Genomic DNA, 22,057 nt, shown 5'->3' on the forward strand with positions numbered 1-22,057 from the left:
GTGGTACAGTTTACACACCATTCCTCGCTCAGAGGATGTGCCTAAAGTCATTGTCAAGTGCTTTGCGAAGGGAACAAACAATAACTCTACATAGGCTTGGTCATATGGTCTAGGTAACATTATCCAACATGTAATTAACAAGAGCAAATTTTCTAAAGCTCAGACTGTTTGCTCCCAAAGTAATCCCAGTAGAAAGCATTTTTACTTCCACACTGCATTGCTTTGAATATCCTTTTTTTTGTTTGTTTCGGTTTTCTAGGTCCTCTTATAATTTATACCACCTACTCAGCAAGTTTCAATGCAGTCAATACAAACTGACCACATCCATATAGCAACTCAATGCTCATTCCAATTATTTTCAACAATATATGGATTAGATTACACACATGCTGCCAGAAAAAACGATCTACCTCAGATTTAAATCATTAAGAATGACTCTCTGGAGACAATAATCTCTCCTAAATGTGAAAACTACAGACAAATGTCAGAATGCTGTCTGGCCCAGGAATGTTTCCTCATAACAAGGCTGGTTTGTGCAATCAATGAAGCTGACAAAATCTCCAATATGCTCTCAGGGCCTGATCCAAGACCCAGTGAGATTTATGGTAACACTCCCATTGACTGGAGATGTGTGGGAAACTTTTTTTCCTACCCATGAGAACCTTGAGATTTTGAAAGTTTTTTCCCCACAACACTAAATGGGAAAGAAAAATTGAAATCTCAAATTTTTTGCAACCCAAGAATCTACTTCCTTGCATCATTTCCATAAAAGATGAGATTTCGAAAATAAAAATTAACCTGATTGAAATAATGTGACTTTAAAAGGGAACAGAGAAATTAGGTCATGAAATTAGACACCAAATTTTCCTAGTCAAAACTTAGGATAAAGAAAATGTCACTTTTTACTTCAAAATGCCATCATAAATCCATGAGTAATTCTATCTTTCTCTCTTGAATTTTAGAGAGCCTTTTTCTGCACGAGCAAATCCACCTAAGCAATTCTGTCTTTTCTAAAATGCATTGTATGTAGGCACTCTGTACATCTTCATAGCACACCATTTATTTTCCAGTCTGAAGAGGGATGGTCTTTTACTGAAAGGCGAGAGAAGGAAGTCATTTGGTATTAGAAGTAATTAAAAAAAAAAAAAAAAGAAAACAAGAGCAATTCCTCACAACTAACCACAAAATATAAACTGCATCTTTCACATTTAAATTAATTATGCATACTTTGCAGGGTACTAAATGACACGTTATGTTTATTTAAGTAGACTTTTCCAGCTCTAGGGATCTTGAGCCCCTGAGAGCTAAGGTCTGCATGCAGATTATAGCAGAAGCCACTGGACAGAGTTGTTATAAATAGTCTCAACAAGATGCTAGAATGAGTCAAGTTTTTAAGAAATCCGCACTGTCATTATTTAAGATGACTCCAATGGGAAGGCTGTTGCAAGCAGCAAGGAAGACTTCTCTCAGCTGCCAGCATCTGCACAGGCTTCTTGCTCCCTGGGTAAGAGATATGTCAGTCTTGCAGAAGGACTAACTAAGTCCCTGTGATAAAATAAGGGTATTTCATGGTGTAAAAGAGCAAGTGGCACTATGTATTCATACGTACATTCCACAGCACTCACATTTCTTCACAGAAGAAACCAGTCTGGTAGATTGTAAAAATTGGATTATCGTTCAAAAAAGTGAGAGCACAGAGCAAAACCCCCTCTACTTTATGCAGAGCAGAGAGAAGATATGGGAAAAGGAATGATGAAAGAACTTGATGAAGTCCATAAAAGAAAACCTTCATGAGAGCTGGAATTCAAACTAAAAAAATCCTGTTAGCTAATGCTAAGGCAGTTCTCTATGCATTAAGCAGTTCCCACCTACATTTGAATCGTTGCAGTGTATAACTCCCATAAAACGGTAGTTTCCCAGGTGAAGCATCACTAAAGATATCACTAGTACAGAGCCAAGGAGTTCATAATTCTTTGTGTGAATGTACACACTGAAAAATGCAAGAAGTAACAATAAAACTAGATGACAACACCTGTAAATAAATTATTTCCCCATTACAATTTCTGAGCTGACATTTTCCATTCATAACAAATTAATCTGTCTCCAAGAGTCATATGAACAATCTCACCTTTAGAACCTAGAACACGCTTTTCTGCATGACAGGGAACAAGCAGCATCCAAGCAATTAACAGAGTCAGAAGACAGCTACAATCAGAAATACCCTCCAGTCATACTCCAGTATGCTAGTAATGCCAGCATCCACTGGACAGCGCGCCACTGCAGGAGCACACACACTACTAAGTACATCCTACTGACCCTCCCGAGCTTGCCACTTTGACAACCAGCACAGTAAATTAAGTTTCATATTTTTTCACAATAATGTCAAAGTAAGCACCCGTTAATTTAGGCAGCAATCTACCTCAGTATCGCCACCTCATTTTTCTGGCTTTTGATGAACTGTCAGGAAATTCAGGAGAGCAGTCAGTCCCCTCATTTCTAGCTAGAGCCTACGACCCATTGTGCAGAAACTCATTTAGACTCCTACTTCAAAAGTCTTGCTTGAGTGCGCCATGTTTTATACTAATGACCCCCTTTCCAAAGCCACTATCTCAACTCTCAGTAAGAAAATTCAGCAGCTTTTTCAGTACAGGAGCCCTCTACAATTCTTCTTGGACAAAGGACTACAAAGCCCCACATCTTCCTCAGCCCCTTATTGTCACCTCTTTGCACCTATTCATGTTTTCACATACGTCAGGCCAATTCATTGCCTTCCTTCCAAGCCACCATCCAAATGCAAAATCTCATCTGTTGCCTGAAAGGTTTTCAGATTATGCAGCAGATGGGGAAAAAAAAGCTTAATTTGTCCTCAGTTTGTTGTAGCAATGCTATGCATTGCATCTGTTCTGAAGCAGGCTGGGGAGTCAATGTGCTTACATTGTACTCCTTGATATGCTGGGGGTCAGGTGGGGTCCTTCAGGTCACAGGAAAGATTTTGTCTCCTGAGTATATCTGAATGTATCTAGCTTGAAGTTTTTAGAAGGGAGAATGGGTCCAATTAACAGGCATCAGAGATCACAAGGAGAAGCTGAGGACTCCTGTCAGAAGTAAGGACTACAGCAAAGATTAAAAAAATAAAATAAAAGCAGATTTCAACATTCTTGGAATATTGTAGAATATTCAGAGCCACCTTAAGGACTGCAAGGAGTTAGTTGCAGCCTTTAGCCACAGTACAAATCAGAAACAACAAAAAACTAAAGGATACAAAACATAACCAGAGCACAAGTAAGTTTGGTTTCACTTAGGTTTTGTGCTTCTTGTACCACTGGGTTATGCAGAGAGTTTGTTTCTTGCCTTGCAGAAAACAGAAAAAAGTAGAGCCTCAGAAACCATGAACCTGTTGGCATCCACTGGCATGCTTGTTTTGAGAAGTGGCACTGTTCTCCCTCAAGATTAATGAATCATCCCATTACAGATGGGCTCAAAGGATTATATATTTACTTGACTACAATGTGAGTGCCAAAAAACCATTCAGTTTTTACAAGGTCTGTCTGTCAAAGAACAAAGTAAGAAGTTTGTATAAGAACATCACTCAGCAAGTGATCTGATCTTCAAAATACTCCTAAAAGATGTACTTCCATTAACTACTAATTTCTAAGTTTGTTCTCCATTCCTAGCCCTAAATTCCATTTATATATTAATTGGATCCCTGCACAAGACTTTTTGCTTAAAATACATAACTCAAAGTAAACATATTGCCCCTAGGTGGAGAGAATATCATAGCTTTATGAATTTGTAGATACATACAGTTGTTCACGCCAGTGACAGCATGAACAACCTTTAAGTTCAATTTTATTGAAGAAAGTTTTCACAGAAGTAGAAAATTTGACTTCCAGCTTTTGGAAGGTCCTTTTTATTGTATCCCTTCTATCTCCATTTGGACTTTTGACTTCAGATGTACACCAGAATTTGGGTTAAATAATATTCAACGCTGAAATTTTGAAAGGTCTCTATTTAGGACAAGAATAAAACTCACAGGTATTACAACTAAATGCTGTTAAATCAGAAAGAAAACTTAGGGTAGTGTTTAATCTGTAAAAATGTTCTTGCAACATGCAAGCAACAGATGGGCATAGAAATACGCACTTTTTTTCCTTTCTTGCCAGTATGTTGTATTTAAGCCGCATTTCTATACCGTATGCAGATGTGCAAGCAAGAGAACATCCCAGAGTATCACCTCCACAGCATGCCATAGAAATCAAAGCTGCACTTTATCTCACCCAGCATTATCAGCTAGTGAAACAGGACAGGCCTTATACTAAAATAATGCACAAACTTCTTGCCAATTTATTTAATGGTTACTGTGACCACGAGACCTGCCTCTAATTTACTGAATTGTATGCTGCTCAGAAGCAGTGCATGTTTCCCAAGCTTCAGCTGCACTGAAGCAATCTGTTCACTGTAGTAATTTCCACAGGGAGCAGAAGTGATGCACTTTGAGGTGTTGCCTGTGACCAACCCTAGGTCAGCAGCAGGCTGTGCAGCAACAGCAGTGGGCTGGGAGGTACAGGAATTCCCCTTATCCTTCTGGAGGATTTCTACTGCCCTGCATTGCTGCAGTGCCTTGCTTCTCCCTTGCCTCTGCCAGCCCCATCCCTTGCATAGTTTGAGAACAATACATGAATGTGATTCCAATTAGGTTAATAACAAATTCATGAAGGTTCAGCCCTCACCATCTGTCCAAATGGAGCAAGGATCTGTTTGGTTTGGGTTCCCCACCTCCTCTCTCCCACCCTCCTTTCTTATGAATACTATTTGACAAAGCCATACACATAACAGAAAGATTTAATGGGTTTTATGGCAAAAAGACAGAGGAGAAATTAAGGCATTTCCCCTATTAATTCCCACCATACTGGAAAATTACATAATTTATTACTTAACATGTACATAATTTAGTATGATTCAACATTCAAGAGCATTACACAAAGACAGAGAAGACAATAGTGAAAGCCTATTAATAACTACTATTCCCTTGCAGAGGGGTTATGTTTGTCTGAAATAACAGTCCCACTAAAATCTGCAGTCTCTAACTTGTAGGTGCACTTTGCATTACTAACAACAACAAAAACATTCATGGCTTCACATTTCTGAAGCCAGAGTAACTGAACTGGAAGACCTTATAGCTTATATGACTGTCTCAAAATATTATATCCCGCGCACACGTGCATACAATCGGTGAATGTAGATTTTAGAAGTAAATTAAATCTTGATATATATGCTGTCAAATAGTTACCTAGTGCTACAAAGTTCACTTCAGAGGATAAGTCAGACATGGGTCTACACTGACATCTGGTATCTCACCTTCTGGATGTTTTACAGGTGACAACTTCAGAAACACTGTACTTCTGAATTGAGTGGTTAGTGGGTCTGGGTCCTCACCTTGGAAGTTTGGCATTCAGATCTCATTTCATGAGATTTCTATTTCATGAGAGGAAGAAGGAAAAAGCAATGTGTCATAAACATGAATGCAGCTACAAGTCTCAGTACCTGCTTACACTGTTGAGCAATGAGCACACACACCGCAGTGAGTCCAGATGCCCAGCACTCAGTGAGCACTGGGAAGCTTTGCAGAGCCTGGGCAGTTACAGCAACTGTATCAAATACACAAGTGGTGTGTGAAAAGAAGAGCTCACTTCTGGCATACTGACATAATTTATTGGAGCAGATTTAATCATTTTTACTTATGTCAAAGGGACCAAATACATGCTGAATTTGTCACGTTGAAGATGGTGGAAAAAAACATGGGAAGGAAGATGTTACTGAATTAAAGAGCAACGTGGGAGAAAGCAGTAAAATTATTTGCTTTGTTAAAGATACTCTGTAGGTTTATGTCATCACATCAAGATGCAGGGATGAGTAATTTATTCAAATTGGAGATTTTTCCACCCAGGATTTTCCTAGCTTCATTTCATTCAATACAGTTCTCTTAGCAGTTGAACATTACAGTTCTTCAAAAATGTGCTAATTTTCTGCATTAAGAAGCTGCTCAATTTTTGAACTCTAAGAACTAAAGCTTTTTGAAATGTCAACAAAAACCCAAACTTTTATTTCCCCATCACTGCTTAACATTTGAAACCTTAAAGAAATCTTCTCACACTGACATAGCTGTATCTAAAAAATGAGTATATACCAAGCAGAAGAATTTATATAAATTATTTGTCATCTGTAGGAAAGTAGACTGATGTCTCCTTTGCCCCTCCATCCCCTATAACAGTGGTTACATAATCACATACTGACTAAAAAGGTGAAGGGGAAGTAAAAACGAATCCTCCCTCTTATAAAGAAACCCCATCTTTCCTACTATGTCTCAATTATTTATTATTATATGATTAATCTCAAGTTATATTTGCATTAAGTAGTAAAAAATAAAATAAAATAGAAGTGTGTTGGGAATTTTGCTGTTGGTTTTTTTTTTGTTGTTGTTGTTGGGATTTTTTGGTCACTTCACAGAATTAGAAAATTTTGAATATCAAACAGTATTAATCACTGGCCAAAATAAGTTTAATTGAGCTATGCTACAAGCTTCAAAAGGAGTCAAAACTGAGTGCAAATTTGTTTTGGAAACCTGTGCCTGGACCTGTATTCCAACAATTCAATAAGAATTGGAGACATCCATTCAAAACGTGTTCCAAAATCCATCTCCCCAACAATCTAGGACTGTTGACCCACCCTACTTTGGATTCTAAGTGTTTCTATAGAACTGAGCACCTGAAATCTGCACTTCTGTGCATTAATTACATATTCATGGATTGACCATTTTTAATATGTGGAACAAGAAGATGAAAGGATGCAAATTGCAACTTGTACCTCCAGTCACAGAGAGACCCAGATCCACCCCAGCAGAGGAATATGCTACATCAGAGGTCATTTTCCTTTGTGGGTACAGGAATCTCTCACCTGAGATGTCTTTTAATAGTGCACTTAATCTGCACTTATTCTCCATGATGAATTCTGAAGATAACTGGGAATCCCTAGGGAAGTCTACAGTCATAGTAATACAAAAGGATGCTCCAAGGATAGAACTCGGAATCTGTTTACACAAAGTTGAAGAAAGTACTTCAGTTCATGGCACCGCTTATGGTGACACAGATGTTTATGACACCTCAAAGAATGACTTGATTTACTCCATTTTTTTGTGGAATAATGACAAACCCAATCACACACACAGAACAAATTGAGTTCTACAATATATTTTGAAAAGTGCAAAAGTTTAAGCAACACCTAAAGTGCTTTCACAGTAAAGCTAAAAGGAGAGATCAGGTCTGACACATGATGGTAAAAGGTCAGTAGTTTATCGTTCCAAAATAGTATCTTCAAATCTTAGAATAGGTGCCATAAGATATATGAGTGAATTCAGTAGGGCTAGAACAGGCAGCCTGTAAAATCAGACATTCATCTTACAAAGGGAGTTTTAGAAGCTGCACAAATTCATATCCAGAATATTAGAGCTTACTGGACTCAAATCTGATAACATCTGGATTGTCTAACAAGATGTATCATGCATTTTCCCTCTGATAAGACCAGAAAGTTGGGAATTTTTTCATCAAAACATTAATGCCACTTTCAACAAAACAAAAATACATGAAAACATGAAAAATAGCTGTTTTTTTCCCATCGATATTTCCTTCAAAGTATTCAGAGTTCAGCTAGGTTCATCCCAAGAAATTAGTGAGGTTGTAGTGTAATTTCCATTTCCATTAAAAGGAATTACACCACTGCCAATCATCAGTCAACTTTTTTTTTTTTTAAGTATATAGAATTTACTTGTATGAAAACATTTCTGATGATAACAAAATACTGATTTTTAAAAGTACATTGCACCAGGAATCTCCTGGGATTAAATAGAAAATAAAATATTCAAAGGAAGATTTACACTCAACACTCAGTAGTTTCTGAAGAGCAACCCACATTTGTCCTTTTCTGAAAGTCTATCCTTGACTACAGGTTATCAGCAAGATCACTTCTGGGAAGGGAGACTCACTGTCATCTTCAAAATACTTTGCTACTCTACCATATCAGGACATGGCAAGAGCAGCATATGTTCTTCACTGTCAGGTTCACATGGGACTAAATATAGACAAGGATTTCTGTTAAAATAAATGTTGAATTCTTAGTATTTAATAAAAACACCCTATTCCTATGAAGTCACTATCTAATAAAGAACTCTTCTTTCAGAGTGAGAAAATTTATAGATGTATATAATTTAACAGGAGCAATGTGGTAAATTATTACATTAGAAATTGTATTCTTAAGTGGTGTAAACTGACACAACTTCAACAGAGACAAGTTGATTAACATCAGTACCTGATCTTGCCTAACCAGTTTAACATTGACAATGTGCATGCTATTGCAGTGCTACCCTTAATCTCTAACATTTGCTTTAATCTGTCAGCAAGTAGTAAGTAGTCAGATAAAAAGATAGTTCTTCATTTTAAGTTTTTCTCCAGTGTTTTGTATGAACTCCAAAAATCTTTTTTTTTTTAAATTATGTTTTGGCAATTTTTTTCATAGAGGCTTTGAGACAGCAGCAGTGGAAACTGAAGCTGTCTGATTAATCTGAGGTCACATTTTGTGTAGGCAGCTGCAATCCAAACTTCCCCACCCTGCCCTACCAGTAACCTCAACTCTGACCTGGGGGGACCACCCCCTCACTCCTGCAATGGCTCAGTCCACATTTCTACTAAGCAAATACAGCCAGTTAGCTGAAATGCCAAAATAGCTGTGTGTGAAAATATATACGCACACTGTCAGGTCTTTGTGACTTTTTGGTTGGAAAATAACCAAGACCACCACATGCATCTGGCAGTCTAAAATCTACTGATGAATCAAGACACTTAGTACACATACTTTGTCCTTGTGAACAAGTCACATTTTGAAATGGAACAGTGGTTTAAGGAAAAGAAGAAAAAAGCAAATTAAGAAAAAACACACAGTCCTGCATGCTTACGCCCCCCAAAAAATCTACAGTAAAAATTTACAGTAAGGTCCCCAAGTCCATCTCTAACTCTTCAAACATGACTGTGGAAGTGTTGAACCCAAATTAATCTCCACCATGTTCACAGTAAACTGCTAGGTATTCCCTGCTTCAGGGAGTCAAGCCTCTGACCCAGAAACATAAGTGTCGATTTAAAACTTGAATTTCCTAAGGGCATAAGAGTGATTAATTTGGTAAATCTCTCTGATACATGGATATTCAGAAACTTTGAAAATCTCATTCTTGAAGCCTACTGTAAAATCTGGCTTCTGAATACTTATATTACATTCAATACTTAACCCTTAAACTCACTCCCAAGTTCAACCTCATCGACTTCAGTGCTGTAGCACTGTACCAAGGGCATCTGCTGTGCCAAAGTGGTTGTCTGTATGAGCATTTAGCTGGAGGAACAGTGTGAGAGGACATTTTATCATCCTCCTTTCACAGGTGGGAGTCTGAAGTACATGGAGGAAAAGGAGAGGCAGGAAAGAGGGAAAGGATATAAGTGATGTGTTCAAGGCCACCCAGAAAGACTGCTGCAGAGGGAAAATGAGCCCTCATTTCTCCCTCCACCCCCTTTCCTTCCTTTCTGCATACAAGGTCCCCATCCACAGAGCTGCTTGAGTTTATATGGGTCACTGCTGTTGTGCACAGCAGTTACCAAGAGGAACCTACATCTTCACAGGTGCAGAAGGCTAATACTCAGTTTGCAGCTCTTATTCTGTTCAGCAGAGAAAGAAGCAGCACTTGATTCCTACTCCTTGAATGCTGAAGCCGTGGAAAACAAGGATAAAAATGTATTTATGCAGAGAGGAGCAGTCAATCAACTTTCTGGCTTTTGAACTGTGTCCTAGCTACAGGGTAATGTTCAGTACTGTAACTGCTCGCAACTGCTAACTATTGACAATGGCTTTGCTCAAGGATAGAGATAGAGCTGCTAATGAAATCCTCAGTACAAATAAATTACAGTGAAAATCACAGGGAAGCGCACAATGTGCTCTACTCATGATCTGAGCAACACTGACTATTGAGTGGAAGGAAAAGAGGTAGTCTGGGTGCTCTAAAAGGCCAGCTGCACTGATTTTAGAGACAGCAGAACAGCACAGGCAGACATGAATATAGTGGATCCAAAAGCCAGAAAATGCAGTATCTGCAACTGGGCTGTTGATTTACCATGTTATGTTTGTGCGAGATACCCCAAGACTTCTCTTTTACCAGTTTCAAAGTATGAATGCCTTGAGGTAAGGCGGTATGTCTTCATTTCACATTAACCTGTGAACAGTCACCACACGAGTTTGAATCTTCTTGCTATTCAGGCAGAAAGCTGATGAAGTAATTGAAAAATGAAAGCTTTTTAAGCGCATAACAGCTTACAGATCTGGAGTTTCACCTTACTTTTAAGCTAAGATCAACCACAGGCGGGATGGGAAGGATATGTACTGCTCATCCTCCATTTCTCGACAAGCATAAGATGCCCCCAGCCTCGCACAGTGAGCACAGAAAGCAACACCAGAATTGGAGCTCTGATATGGAATTGCTTGCTGATGGTATAAAACAACAACAGGGAAGACACCCTGAGTGTCCGCACAGTTACTCTCCAGCATTAGTGATTTTCAGGAATTACTGCTATGGCATGTTAAAATCCCCAGGAAAAGAGTTGGCTTGATTGTATTCCAGCTAACTGGAAAATTCTGCCATTGCCAAGTGTGCTGAACCAAAACTACTCTGCTGTTTCAGGTAGGGATGTGAAGTACCACTGACAGTCTAGTTGACTAACTGAGTTCCGTGTCTCTGACAAGTACGGATGGATTGCCATTTAGGTTTTTTATAGGAACTATTTGATACACTTCAGTCAGTAACATCAAAGATATATTGTCAGCAATAGTCTCATTTCCAGAACATGAAGAACATTTCATCCATCAATAGGCATTGGTCTATAGGTCATAGTCTACATTTGTGAGAACTAAAAACTGCCTCAATTTCAGCATTTGTTCAGAGCAACAGTGCAACTTTGAAGGAAATCCAGCAATTGTCCCCACTGATGAATATACAGGCTCATGTCAATGACATTTCTTAGTATAACATGCTATCATCATCTTTCAAAACTCTTAGACTAAAAGTATGTTCGCAGTGTTCCCCTACACTCATCTTTTCCCTACATAGTTCACCTGAAATCTGAGAAATCAACTGCAACTTATATCTTATTTTTTTAGTATTTTTTCAGTCAATAGTTTGTTAGCACTTGCCCCCTTCTTAGCAGTTATTAGTCTCTTATTAATAAGGCCTGGTTAAAAAACATTGTTGTTATCAAACAGGAAGATTTTGAAAACTTCTGCCTTTCCTTGGCTGTAATGGTAATTAAGAAATTAAGCAGAGTGCGTTAAAAAAAGTAACAAAAAAAAAAACAAAACATCATTAACCCCCATCCACAAACTCCAGCTCTAGGGAGCAGAAATTATGATTACTTTAGCATCCCATTACCTATATATCCCCGTTTTCATGGAATACTATAAACACAGTCATCAAAGTCTTCATTTCAAAACTTGCTAGGTAGAATACATGAATGCTGTACAATATGATACCACACTGGGAGCTTAACTGACACATTAGCTAGTAGAATATCAATATATCTTTCATTTCTATTTTTTCACCCTTGAGAAATCTGCATAAAAGTTTGCATAGGTTACAAACACGTAACTCTGATGCTACAGAAAAGCCCTTCTGCATTTTTAGGCTGACTGGGATACTCAGCCCATTTTAGAAAATGCAAACACTAAAACACCACCAGCTTGATCTGAGTTAGTAACAGGCATGATATTACTAGTTTCTTAGGCAGAGGAAAGAGTTGTTTCTCTTAGGTTCTGTCAGTCCAACTTCCAGTCTTGGAAAGTCCAACCTAAAAGCAATGAGGAGCAAAACAAATAACACTCAGATACATGAAACAGAATACCCAGCCAAGATCTGCTTGGTTACAGATAGTTGGCAAATACAGCCTGTGCTCAGAAACTCCAGCTGTGTGCCTGAGATGCCTCAGATCTATGTGTGTGATCACTGAAGATTTTCAAATTATCTAATAGAGCAGTCTCCTGGAGGTTTGGGTTTCCAGACTTCTGTTTTCTTTACAAAGGACTACATTAAACTCACTCAGAACACATTCAAAAGAAAACAGTTCTCAAGCTTTACTATTTAAAAATGTTAAGCACACACAAGCACTCCGGGCTTGAATTTTTTTTTGCGAGTGCAATTTGTTCACACTCTCTGTACCAGCAGGAACAGTTGGGAACATGATCATTGCAGAGACGCTGAAGAGCACTCCCTCACCCTTTCTGGTCTGGATACCATCCAGCTGTCCATCACCATTTTCATTCTCTAGTTACTCCAGGGTACAGTCACAGCTCCTCTTGATACTCGGGTTCAGTACAACACCTACATGCCTGAATGCTTGACAAGCCCCATAGAGAGCACATGACCATGTTAGAGGAGGAAGTTTAGGGATTGTTTAATATTAAGTAGCCCAAATGTCTTATTTCAGCACTATTTTCTTGACTTCCTATTTCCAGATATTTATCCAATAAATCAAAACAAATTGTGACTTTGCCTTTTAAGCTGCACTAAAAGCAAACTGGCTCTATCCAAATAAAATGTTTCAGCACTTCTGAATCAACACTTGCACAAAAAAATACAATGATAAACTGATTTAGAGAGGGAATCATTATTTAAGAGTCCATATTTCCTATGGAATGAAAATTCCATTTCTCTTGTATGGACCAGTGGATTTCCACTTAGTTACTGGTTACATCATAAGGGATGGTTGTTTTTTTTAATTTGTTTTTTTTTTTGGTGGTGGATTGCTTTTTTTTTTTTTTTTTGTTTGAAGGGAGGCTGTAAGTGCATGATGTCCTCATGAAGATTTCAGAAGTATGTTTTTCTTAAAGGCCATAGACAGGCAGATTCCATATGAAATACCACAAGCTATACTCCATATAAAATACCATGAACAACTACAAGTATAAAGGAAGGTTCTCTTGTTACCTGACTCGGGATCGTGATTAAATCTTTGAAGTTAAAAGGTGCTCAAGATGAAGCCAAACTGTCCAGGTCAAAGCATCTGAAAGATCTGAAAACTAATATAACAAAAAATAAATTTAAAGCATAATTCATTTCGATAACCAGAAGGCTTATTAATCTCAAAAATCAAATTACAGAAAACAGCATTTTTACAGCTATGTGAAGTCAGCTATAACCCTACTGTCTTCTAGACTGACAACCAAATAAAGTGAGAGAAATACATGTACACAACCACAAAATAAAAGGTGCTGAGTCAGTGACTACCACACAACTAAAGTCCTGGGCAGGGAGTCCCTAAGAAAAGGCGTGTTTACTTCACAAAAACAAAACAAGTAGGTTAGACTGCAAAGCAACGTTTCTTTCTGAGTTGGTAAAGCTCATATGTATGCAAATGGAGGGAAAAGAACAGCAAGAAAAACCCTTGCAAAGCTGCATCATCCTATTTAGTTAGAACTCTACATCTCCACATTCAGAACAATACTTCATTAGATGGCTTTGCAGAGTAAATCCCTTGCATGGGAAGTTTACGCAAACAAGAAAACCAAAACAATTTATTCCATTATTTTTCTTTACAAATTATGTCAAATACAAGCAAACAAAGACACCACATGTGTGAAGAGAACATAGACAGATGCAGGTTTCAGAGGAGTGACCAACTCTAGTAAACTAAATACCCAGGGCCTCATAGGCTTCACCTGGTCCTCAGTTTTCAATTGACAGTAAAATGATGGTGTTTTTTTCTTTTTAAACTTTCATAGTAGCTTGTTTTCATTCATTCATATTCCAAGACACGCTTGTTCAATCTCTGAAAAAAAATCTCCGTCATATGAAAATAAAGAAAGGACTTGAAGAACACACATAGCCAACCTAGTTGCACTGTTAAGGCAGCTGGCAGCGGAATCCCTTCCTGCAGTGTCCTAAGGACCTCCGCACAGCCACACTGCGTGCCAACTGCCCAAGTCCCACAAAGGCCTGTAGGCTACAGGTGGGCAAAGGGCATGGCTAGGACAGCTGGCCTTAACTGACAGAACAGATCTCTCATTTGCTATGATGTCATGCTCAGCAGTAAGAGCTGGGAGACAGAGGAAGAGGAAAGACTCTTCTTGTAAAAATGCCTATCTTTCTGAGCAACTGCTACACACATTGAGGCCTTGCTTTCTAGGAAGCAGTCAAACATTACTTGCTGATAGGAGGTAGAGAATAATTTCTCTTCTCTTGTTTCAGCATAGCCTTTCCTTTATTTATTTATTTATTTATATTTTATTCAATTGCTCCTTATTTCAACACATGAGCTTTTGAGGACGTTTTTTTTCTTCTCATCATGTTTTCTTCCTATCCCTCTGAGGAGGAGCATAGGTGGATACTGACCAGTTGCCTTTCATTCCAATAAAGAGAAGATGAAATTACCACTTTCTCCTTTGCTTCTCTGCTGAGTCAAAGCACCTGAACAACTAGACTCTCCTGCACTGCATTTTGGCTTCTTTGGAATATGCCTAATATTTGTGAACTGCAATGCATCTATAGATCTATTCCAATACGCTGCATTACCATAACAGAAAGAGCAGAGAAAGCTGCCATCACTGCTGAGGCTTGCTTCTCAACCACTGTGTATTTTGGGCCCGGAATTTGGGCTATATGTGCCCAGAATATAACTGTGGCACTTGCTGAACTGAAGCTGTAAAACTGAGCATGATGTCAACTGCAAACTTTCCCGAGAAAATTAAGCAAATGGCGACGGGCTATACATGAGTTCCATGCTACTTCATGAACATTATTGTTAGTGCCAGCAAATACGTTACCCGGTCACAGCGCCATGTTTGAATGCAGCAGAAAAGTATTCCTAGTATCAATTTATTACCCATAAAATGAAACCACAGTTTTACTAGTCTCATCCAGCTAACATTAATACATGTCTACAAGAAATTTCTGCAGATGTTTCCAAAGTACCCTATGTCTTTGCAGCAGGCCAAGCCTGAAGACTCTTACTTATAAGATCGTACATCTCTCAGGAAACGTTGGTAGACAATCTGTCCTGATCACCCGATTAATTCAATAATCTTCATTCAAATAGATGTACATAAACCACATGAATATGAGTAAAAAAATTCTACCAAATTAAGTGAGTATTAACACTGATAGGACAAGAGGAAATCTTTACTCAGATGGAGGTGAGGCCCTGGCACTGCTGCCCAGAGCTGTGGGTGCCCCATCCCTGGAGGTGTTCCAGGCCAGGCTAGATGGGCCTTGGCAGCCTGAGCTGGTGGGGCAGCTCTGTACACCTCTGCGTTTTGGAACTGGGTGGACTTTAAGGTGCCATCCTGTCCAAACCACTCTACAATTCTATTCTCCCACTTCCTCCTTGAAATAAGGCAGTCTGATTTCACATCCTCTGGCCTGAAAAAAAAAACATAATTAAGAAAGCTTCTTGCAGTTTCTCACTCAGATGGATTCCCAGGATAAGATTGCTGAGCCTCAGTATTTGCACTGCAGCTTTGCTTCCCATCTTATTCTTTTTTTCTTGCTATCAAAATATTCCTCATTGTCCCTCCATATATTCCTAGTTTTCTTTACTTGCAGGGTCACATATCAGCAGATCTCTCAAGATTCTCTTGGCTGTGTAAATCAGGTATGAACATTGTTACACAAGCGATGTCAATTTCAAGCAATAGCATTAGAGAATTCGGCCTCTCCTTCAATTCCTTTATTCCCATGTTAGTCCTATGATCCTAGGTCTCTTTCTATCTAGGAATTCAATATCAGGGCACTGGCTTTCCTCACACACCATATGTTTGCTAAGTTAATGGTGAAGATTCTTTCCAAGAATCCCTTCTTTATCAATTATTCTGGTTACCCTTACACTACTCACCAGCAGAATATGAAGAACAAGATACGCTCCACAGGAAGGTGCTGGCACACCTGTCCTTCCTTGCAACTCTCTATTGACAAGCATCACAAGACTCAAAAGGAACAAAGTCATGGTGGTATCTACCACTAAGTCTTTCACTAATTCTATAGGAAATCCTCTCACATCTAATGAGATTTCCTTCCCTTTTTTTCAACTCCATATAGAATTTCAGAATGAAAATTAATTTTAAAATGGGTATTTATAAAGATCTTTTTAAAATATAATCTGTTGTTACAGGTACAATTAATACTGTCATGTCTCAGCTCCCAAACCTAGGAATATGCCATTCACTCTTCAGCAGGGTCTGTTGCAATAGGACAAGGTAAAATGGTTTCAAACTAGAAGAGGAGATTTAGACTGGCCATAAGGAAGAAGGCTTTTACAAGAAGGGTAGAGAAGCACTGGAATAGTACCCTGAGAGATGGTGGATGCCTCGTCCTTGGTGACATTCAAGGCTGGATGAGGCTCTGAGCATCTGATTGAGCTGCAGGTGTCCTTGTTCATTGCATTAGGTTGGAATTATGACCTTTAGGTGTCCATTTCAACTCAAATGATTTTACGATTTTAATGATAATTAAGATGACAAATAAGAGATGCTTTCACATTCCAGGTTTTGAACTTCATTTAGAAGGGGGTGGGGGGGGAGAGGAAGGCGAGGGGGGGAAATAACCAGAATGAAGTTACTTGAGTTTTCCTAAGAATTAATAATGTAAAAGTTCAGGACGTGCTTCATCTTCAATGCTACCATCCTTTAGTCATTTAGAAATACTTGCTTTAATTAATTTTAGCAAGGAATGTGCTGTGCATTAATAGTTGCATCTACTTAAAGGTGTTAAGCCTAAGTCCTCTCTAACATACATTATATACATTCAGATGGGTGAAAGAAACAGGCAGCGGGGAAGAATTCCACAATATAATCATTTGGCAGCTTACATTATTTTCTTTCAAAGGGCATTACAATACACTTCTCTCACTTGGGGAACTTCAAGAGAAGATAATTATTCTTGTCTGCCTTGTAATATATATTAAAAATGCTCAAATGTGGCTTTTCAGGGAATTCTGCCAAATATTTTTAGGCACCAGACCCAGCTTTACTTAATTTTGTATTGCCTTCCTCATCTATTATGAAATACCCTTCCATGCAGTTTGAATTTGGTAAAAAGGCTGAAGCATATTCATTTATATTAAAAACAAAAATACTTCATTCCTTGAAATAGAGATCTTTAGCTCCTGATGTTACAGACATTCAGATGCACCATAATTAAAGGGTCTCTTTACAGAGCTCAATACACATCAGTGAGGTTTTACTGACAAAAGAAAAAGAAAAAAACAGAAAGTTGTGAGTTTTATTTTTTGTTGTTCATTTTAACAGACAACATACACAACATACAACATACCAAAAACAGAAAGTAACTTTAAATATTTGTGTTTAATACTCCTTTTATTAGTAGCATAATAGTAGTACCTTGAGACTCTGAAGACGACAAGAGCCCTTCTACACAAGGCTTTTAAAAAGCTTCAAAAGATGCAAATCCTGAACCTTCAAGTGCTGTCATCAACTATGGTAAAGTACTGAATTGCACCAGAGTTAGAGGGGGAAACAGTGTAATTTAAGGTAACAAACCCTTATTTCTTATCAATATTCATCCCAAGGGATAAGATAAACAGGTAGTCAGCAAACCAAGGTCAGCAGTCTGCTCCAGAGTTTACAATCTAAGCAAGCAAGAATGCCAAGGCTGGACATAGAGACAGAGCTCATTACACAAAAGCATAATATATATAGCTGGAAAGAGATGAGCTAAATATCAGGGAGCGAAAAAACAGGTGTGGAGTGAATTTGATGATATGATGCCCACAGACAGTACCGCAAGGCAAACAAATAGCACAGAGCTGGCAGCTGCTGGACAAAGTACAAGTGGGAAACACAGGCACAGTCCTGCTCCAAGGAGTGCAACAGAGCAGGTAGCAGGGAAAAGTCTGACAACCAGATGCTCACATCAGCACCTACACATTAACTCCTGGTGGGTCACTCCTGCAAAAAGCCTGAGGCTGTCCTAACACACACTGGTGAGAAAGACTGGACAACACTTATCCTGAGCTGCAAAAGAATCTGGCATGATTTCCACAGCAAGAGCAAGATCAGGATAAAGCCCACAGATATCCTCAGCAGTGTGTTTCCTGGATATTTCACCGTCTTCTCTTCCCCTCACCCCTTTAAAAGCCAGCATCAGAAACAGTAGATAATGTACATAGTGTCCATGTGTAATGTTGTATTTAAGTGTTTATTTTGGCTTCCTAAAACCGGCTGGAATTCAGCTCTTGTGCTCAGCCCCACCTTACTTATACTTGCTCTGTTATGCACAACAAGCTTGAAGCCATATGCAACTTTGAAACACTTTAAAACTGTATTAACACTATCTCTATATCATTAATACACACTAACTTCTTTCACAAAGGACTGGTCCAAGGACTGGTTGTTACAGATTCCTTTACAGTGCAAGTTTCGGAGAGAAGCAACACTGCTTTACTTTTCCCTGATAACCAAAAGAAAGCCATTCCAGACTGCATGTCGAAAACTGAAACAGCTGAGAGGGCTTCTCCTACCTCCTCTCATGGTTTCATCTTTTACGGTGGCAAGCTATCCTGTGCCAGACAAACTCAGATTTCTTACATTCTTCAGTCACTCACCTGTTCTTTCCCATAGATATTCCAACAGCAGATAAATTTCAAGGCTTGCTGAGCCAAGCTCATGAATCTCTGTGAAGACTTCAATTGATCAAGTATACTGCTGGATAGACTTTTTTTTGCTGTTAAACTAAGAGCTTGCAAACTGACCTTGGTCTCATATGTGTCAGTTTAGAGTAACTCACACCAGAGACAAGTATCATGGCTGTATGAGAGGTCAAAAATCAGGTCACTTAAACAGTGCCTGCAGAAACACAGATGCATGAGGAAGTGTACCATCTTTTGCATGCAGCTGCATATGCCATCTTCACAGTTTCAAAGCACTGGACTTAGCAGACACAGGGAAACAAGTTGTGTGGCTCTCAGCAGAGCCAGCAGCACCAGGCCTTCTCCCTGTACACATGCACAACCTGGCACACGCACTCAGAGGGTGGGCACAGCATGCAAAAACAACACCCAAATTTGTAAGCTAGTGAAAAGCCTGCAGCATTTAGAGCCTCTACGCTGCCAAGACAAGAATTAGAGGTACCACACCTGGAGAACTGATCGGGGCACGTCAGCAAAATGGATGAAATCTTGCATCCCCCAGTGCCAACCACCTCCCAGAGTTGGCAGCCTGTAGCAGGAGCACCCAGGCAATCATTGTCATTTGGAACAGCTGCCCCAGGGCTAGCAGGAGGGAATCTGCAGTTCAAGAGAACACTCCCAGCAGCTCCGAACTCCATGGTACCCATTGCATCTGGTGGAAGTAAGGTGTCAGCAGGTTCTTACCTCTGGGAGAGGCGGTGTCTCCCACTGAATTTTGACCCTCGTGCTTAATCCCTAATATGAGATGGAAAACACATTCCTGAGTCCCACCCTTAAAATCCCTTTTTTAAACACCTTTGTAAGTCCTTCACAGGCACAGAATCTTCCCTTCTCATGACAGCTACAGAGAAATGATACAAAGGTAAAGCGACTAGAAAGAAGTGAAAATGCTAGTTTTAACAACACAGAGAGCAGGGAAGCATGCTCTTCTGCACACCATTCTTTTCTTAATGGATTTCTTCTACCTATCCTATCATTTTGCAGTGAGATCCAAATACCTCCTCTAAAGAGAGAATAGTATGTTAACATTTAAGCTATTCTTATCAAGCTCTTTACCTGTGATCACCCCACATACTGCACTAGTGCATCTCTATGACAATACACAAATTTCACCAGCCTGTATTCAGCCTTCACATATCTGCTCACAAGGTTTATGTCAGGAACAGAAGTCCCATTTAGAAGTCAGACACACACATGTCTCTGGCTCTGAAGGTCTGCCCAAGCCCTGCACCTGTGCTGTGAGTAACCTTAGTTTTAAAGACAGCACAGAGCTATTCCCCGCAGTTAGAAGTGAAGCTGCTCTCTGGCTGATGATTACCACCGCTCCAGGTGTAGCCTGGTCTTCCTCTGCAGCTCAGCCCTTCAGCCAGCATGTGACCCACAAGCCTACAATTTATAGGTATCAACTTAAGTGCAGACCACACAACATATGCGGACTGGGGAGAGGGTGGGAAGGAAGACAAGAAAAGACCAACACATATATAAAATAACTCATCCTCATCAACTCCAAATAGAACACATATGCATTTTTCCACTGTTCAGAGAAGCAGCTAGAATTTTTCAACCATAACATCCACAGAAAATGCATCTTAAAATAACTTAGCATTTTAATAAAATATCAAACCGGAGGTTTACCAACCTAGAATATGCCTCTTTTCTGTGCCAAAATTGATCCTAACCTCCAACCCAAACCTTCTCTTAGAAGAAAAGCTCAGAGCACACTTCCCAGGGAGAGGAAAGCCAAGATCTCTACAGATGTGCCTCCTGTCAGCTGCTCCAGGTGTTGCTTTTCTCCATTGAGAGAGCCCTTCTGACCCTCCCCAGTGCCTCTGGACAACTCTTTTTTTGCCAATTCAGGATTTAATTCAATTTAGTGCACTTCTTAGAGGTGGTGAATCTAAACTTCACACGTGATAAAGTTTCTATGTATCCAAGTTTGGTCAGTGAGAAATCTAGAATGTCCCTTGGATTTCCCATAGCTAGCAGTGTTTGTTACCTACTACACTGACTAGTCGTACATTTGGCTATGTGGACACAAAAATTTAAGTCTTCATCACTGTATGCATCTGCCCCCCATTTCATGTCAGGGAAAAAAGAATACTAGAATTTGAAGCAAGATTATATGTAAAATCATGAGTACAAATATCTACATCCCTAAATGAGAATAAGATCTGTTCTTTAGGAAAAGGTTGATCTACTGCTGAAGTAAAGGACATAGACTTGTCAGCTGTTAGGCAACAGATGGAATAAACTTAGGGGTTTTTTCCCCAATAAGAGGCACCTGAATCCTTGATGATGTTGCATGATTGACAGATATGAATTATTTGTGCCAGAAAGGGGGGAAAGAATATTGAAGTCTACATAATTCAAACTATGGAATAATAGTGCTTCAGTTGTCATGTAATCATCTCAGAAAAACACATTAAAGGGTAAAAACTATACATTTGTTTCTGCACAGTGGGGTCTGTGAGAAAGTTAAAAAAGGAAAATGGTTTCTGCCCCAGAATCTTAGAATCTGGGGCTCCAAACAGTACAGCTAACACTCTTCATCTATCACTAGTTTATTTTTCTTTAAAAAAAACTCAAAAAATTTAAATACTAAACTACAAATATCTCAAAAGACATTCTTAAAGAGCTGAAGGAGAATTAGATACCAATATTTTGCAGTTTAAAGTGCTGGCAGATTCTAAAGAAAAGCCTCTTGTTAGAGACAGGAAGTTTAGTTTATTGCTTGGTGTATACAGTTCGCCCACTACATTATTTTGGGCTATTTTCATTCCTCACACAGTAAAGAGGAAATTCTAAGAGCATTTCATTATTTTTCTTTGTTTGATGAAGTGCAAATCTTTGCAGTTTACTGACCACTGTACTGCTTTGCTACTTTTGATGAATAATTTCACTTCATATAGTTCTTCTGCTGGATAAAATATTTGTTCTTTACAAAAATGAATTGGTTTTGCCCCATTCATCTTAAGTCCACCACTCATTCTCATTTTTCGTTACTTTGCAAAATTGTTAAGCACACAACTGCAAAGCTGCAAAACAAAACAAAAATCTCAATCCTTGCACCCTCCCTCCCCCCCCCCTTTTTTTTTTCCAAAAGCAATGCTTCTGGTTCAGAAACTAACAAGAGAGAAACAGTGACAACTCCTTTCCCTTATGCACTTTGCCCAGATCTTTTTCAGTCAGATGCAGTCTGAAACAGAGAAATAACAGCATAGCTATGGCACAGTAATATTACACTTGCTCTTCCAAAGGGCATTCATTTTTAAATACTGCAC

The 22,057-nt window shown here is 39.0% G+C and overlaps 1 long non-coding RNA gene across 1 annotated transcript; it reads right to left on the bottom strand.

Moving 5' to 3' along the window:
• Nucleotides 1-7,944: 7,944 nt before the first annotated feature.
• On the bottom strand, nucleotides 7,945-19,495 carry LOC109365859. The gene is made up of 3 exons (XR_002111657.1): nucleotides 19,224-19,495; nucleotides 13,064-13,155; nucleotides 7,945-11,927 (listed from the first exon to the last, which is right to left on the bottom strand). It is a non-coding gene; the product is annotated as an uncharacterized LOC109365859 (long non-coding RNA).
• Between the last annotated feature and the right edge of the window lie 2,562 nt (nucleotides 19,496-22,057).

The sequence above is a fragment of the Meleagris gallopavo genome, chromosome 2, assembly GCF_000146605.3.
Source record: "Meleagris gallopavo isolate NT-WF06-2002-E0010 breed Aviagen turkey brand Nicholas breeding stock chromosome 2, Turkey_5.1, whole genome shotgun sequence".
Classification (NCBI taxonomy): domain Eukaryota; kingdom Metazoa; phylum Chordata; class Aves; order Galliformes; family Phasianidae; genus Meleagris; species Meleagris gallopavo.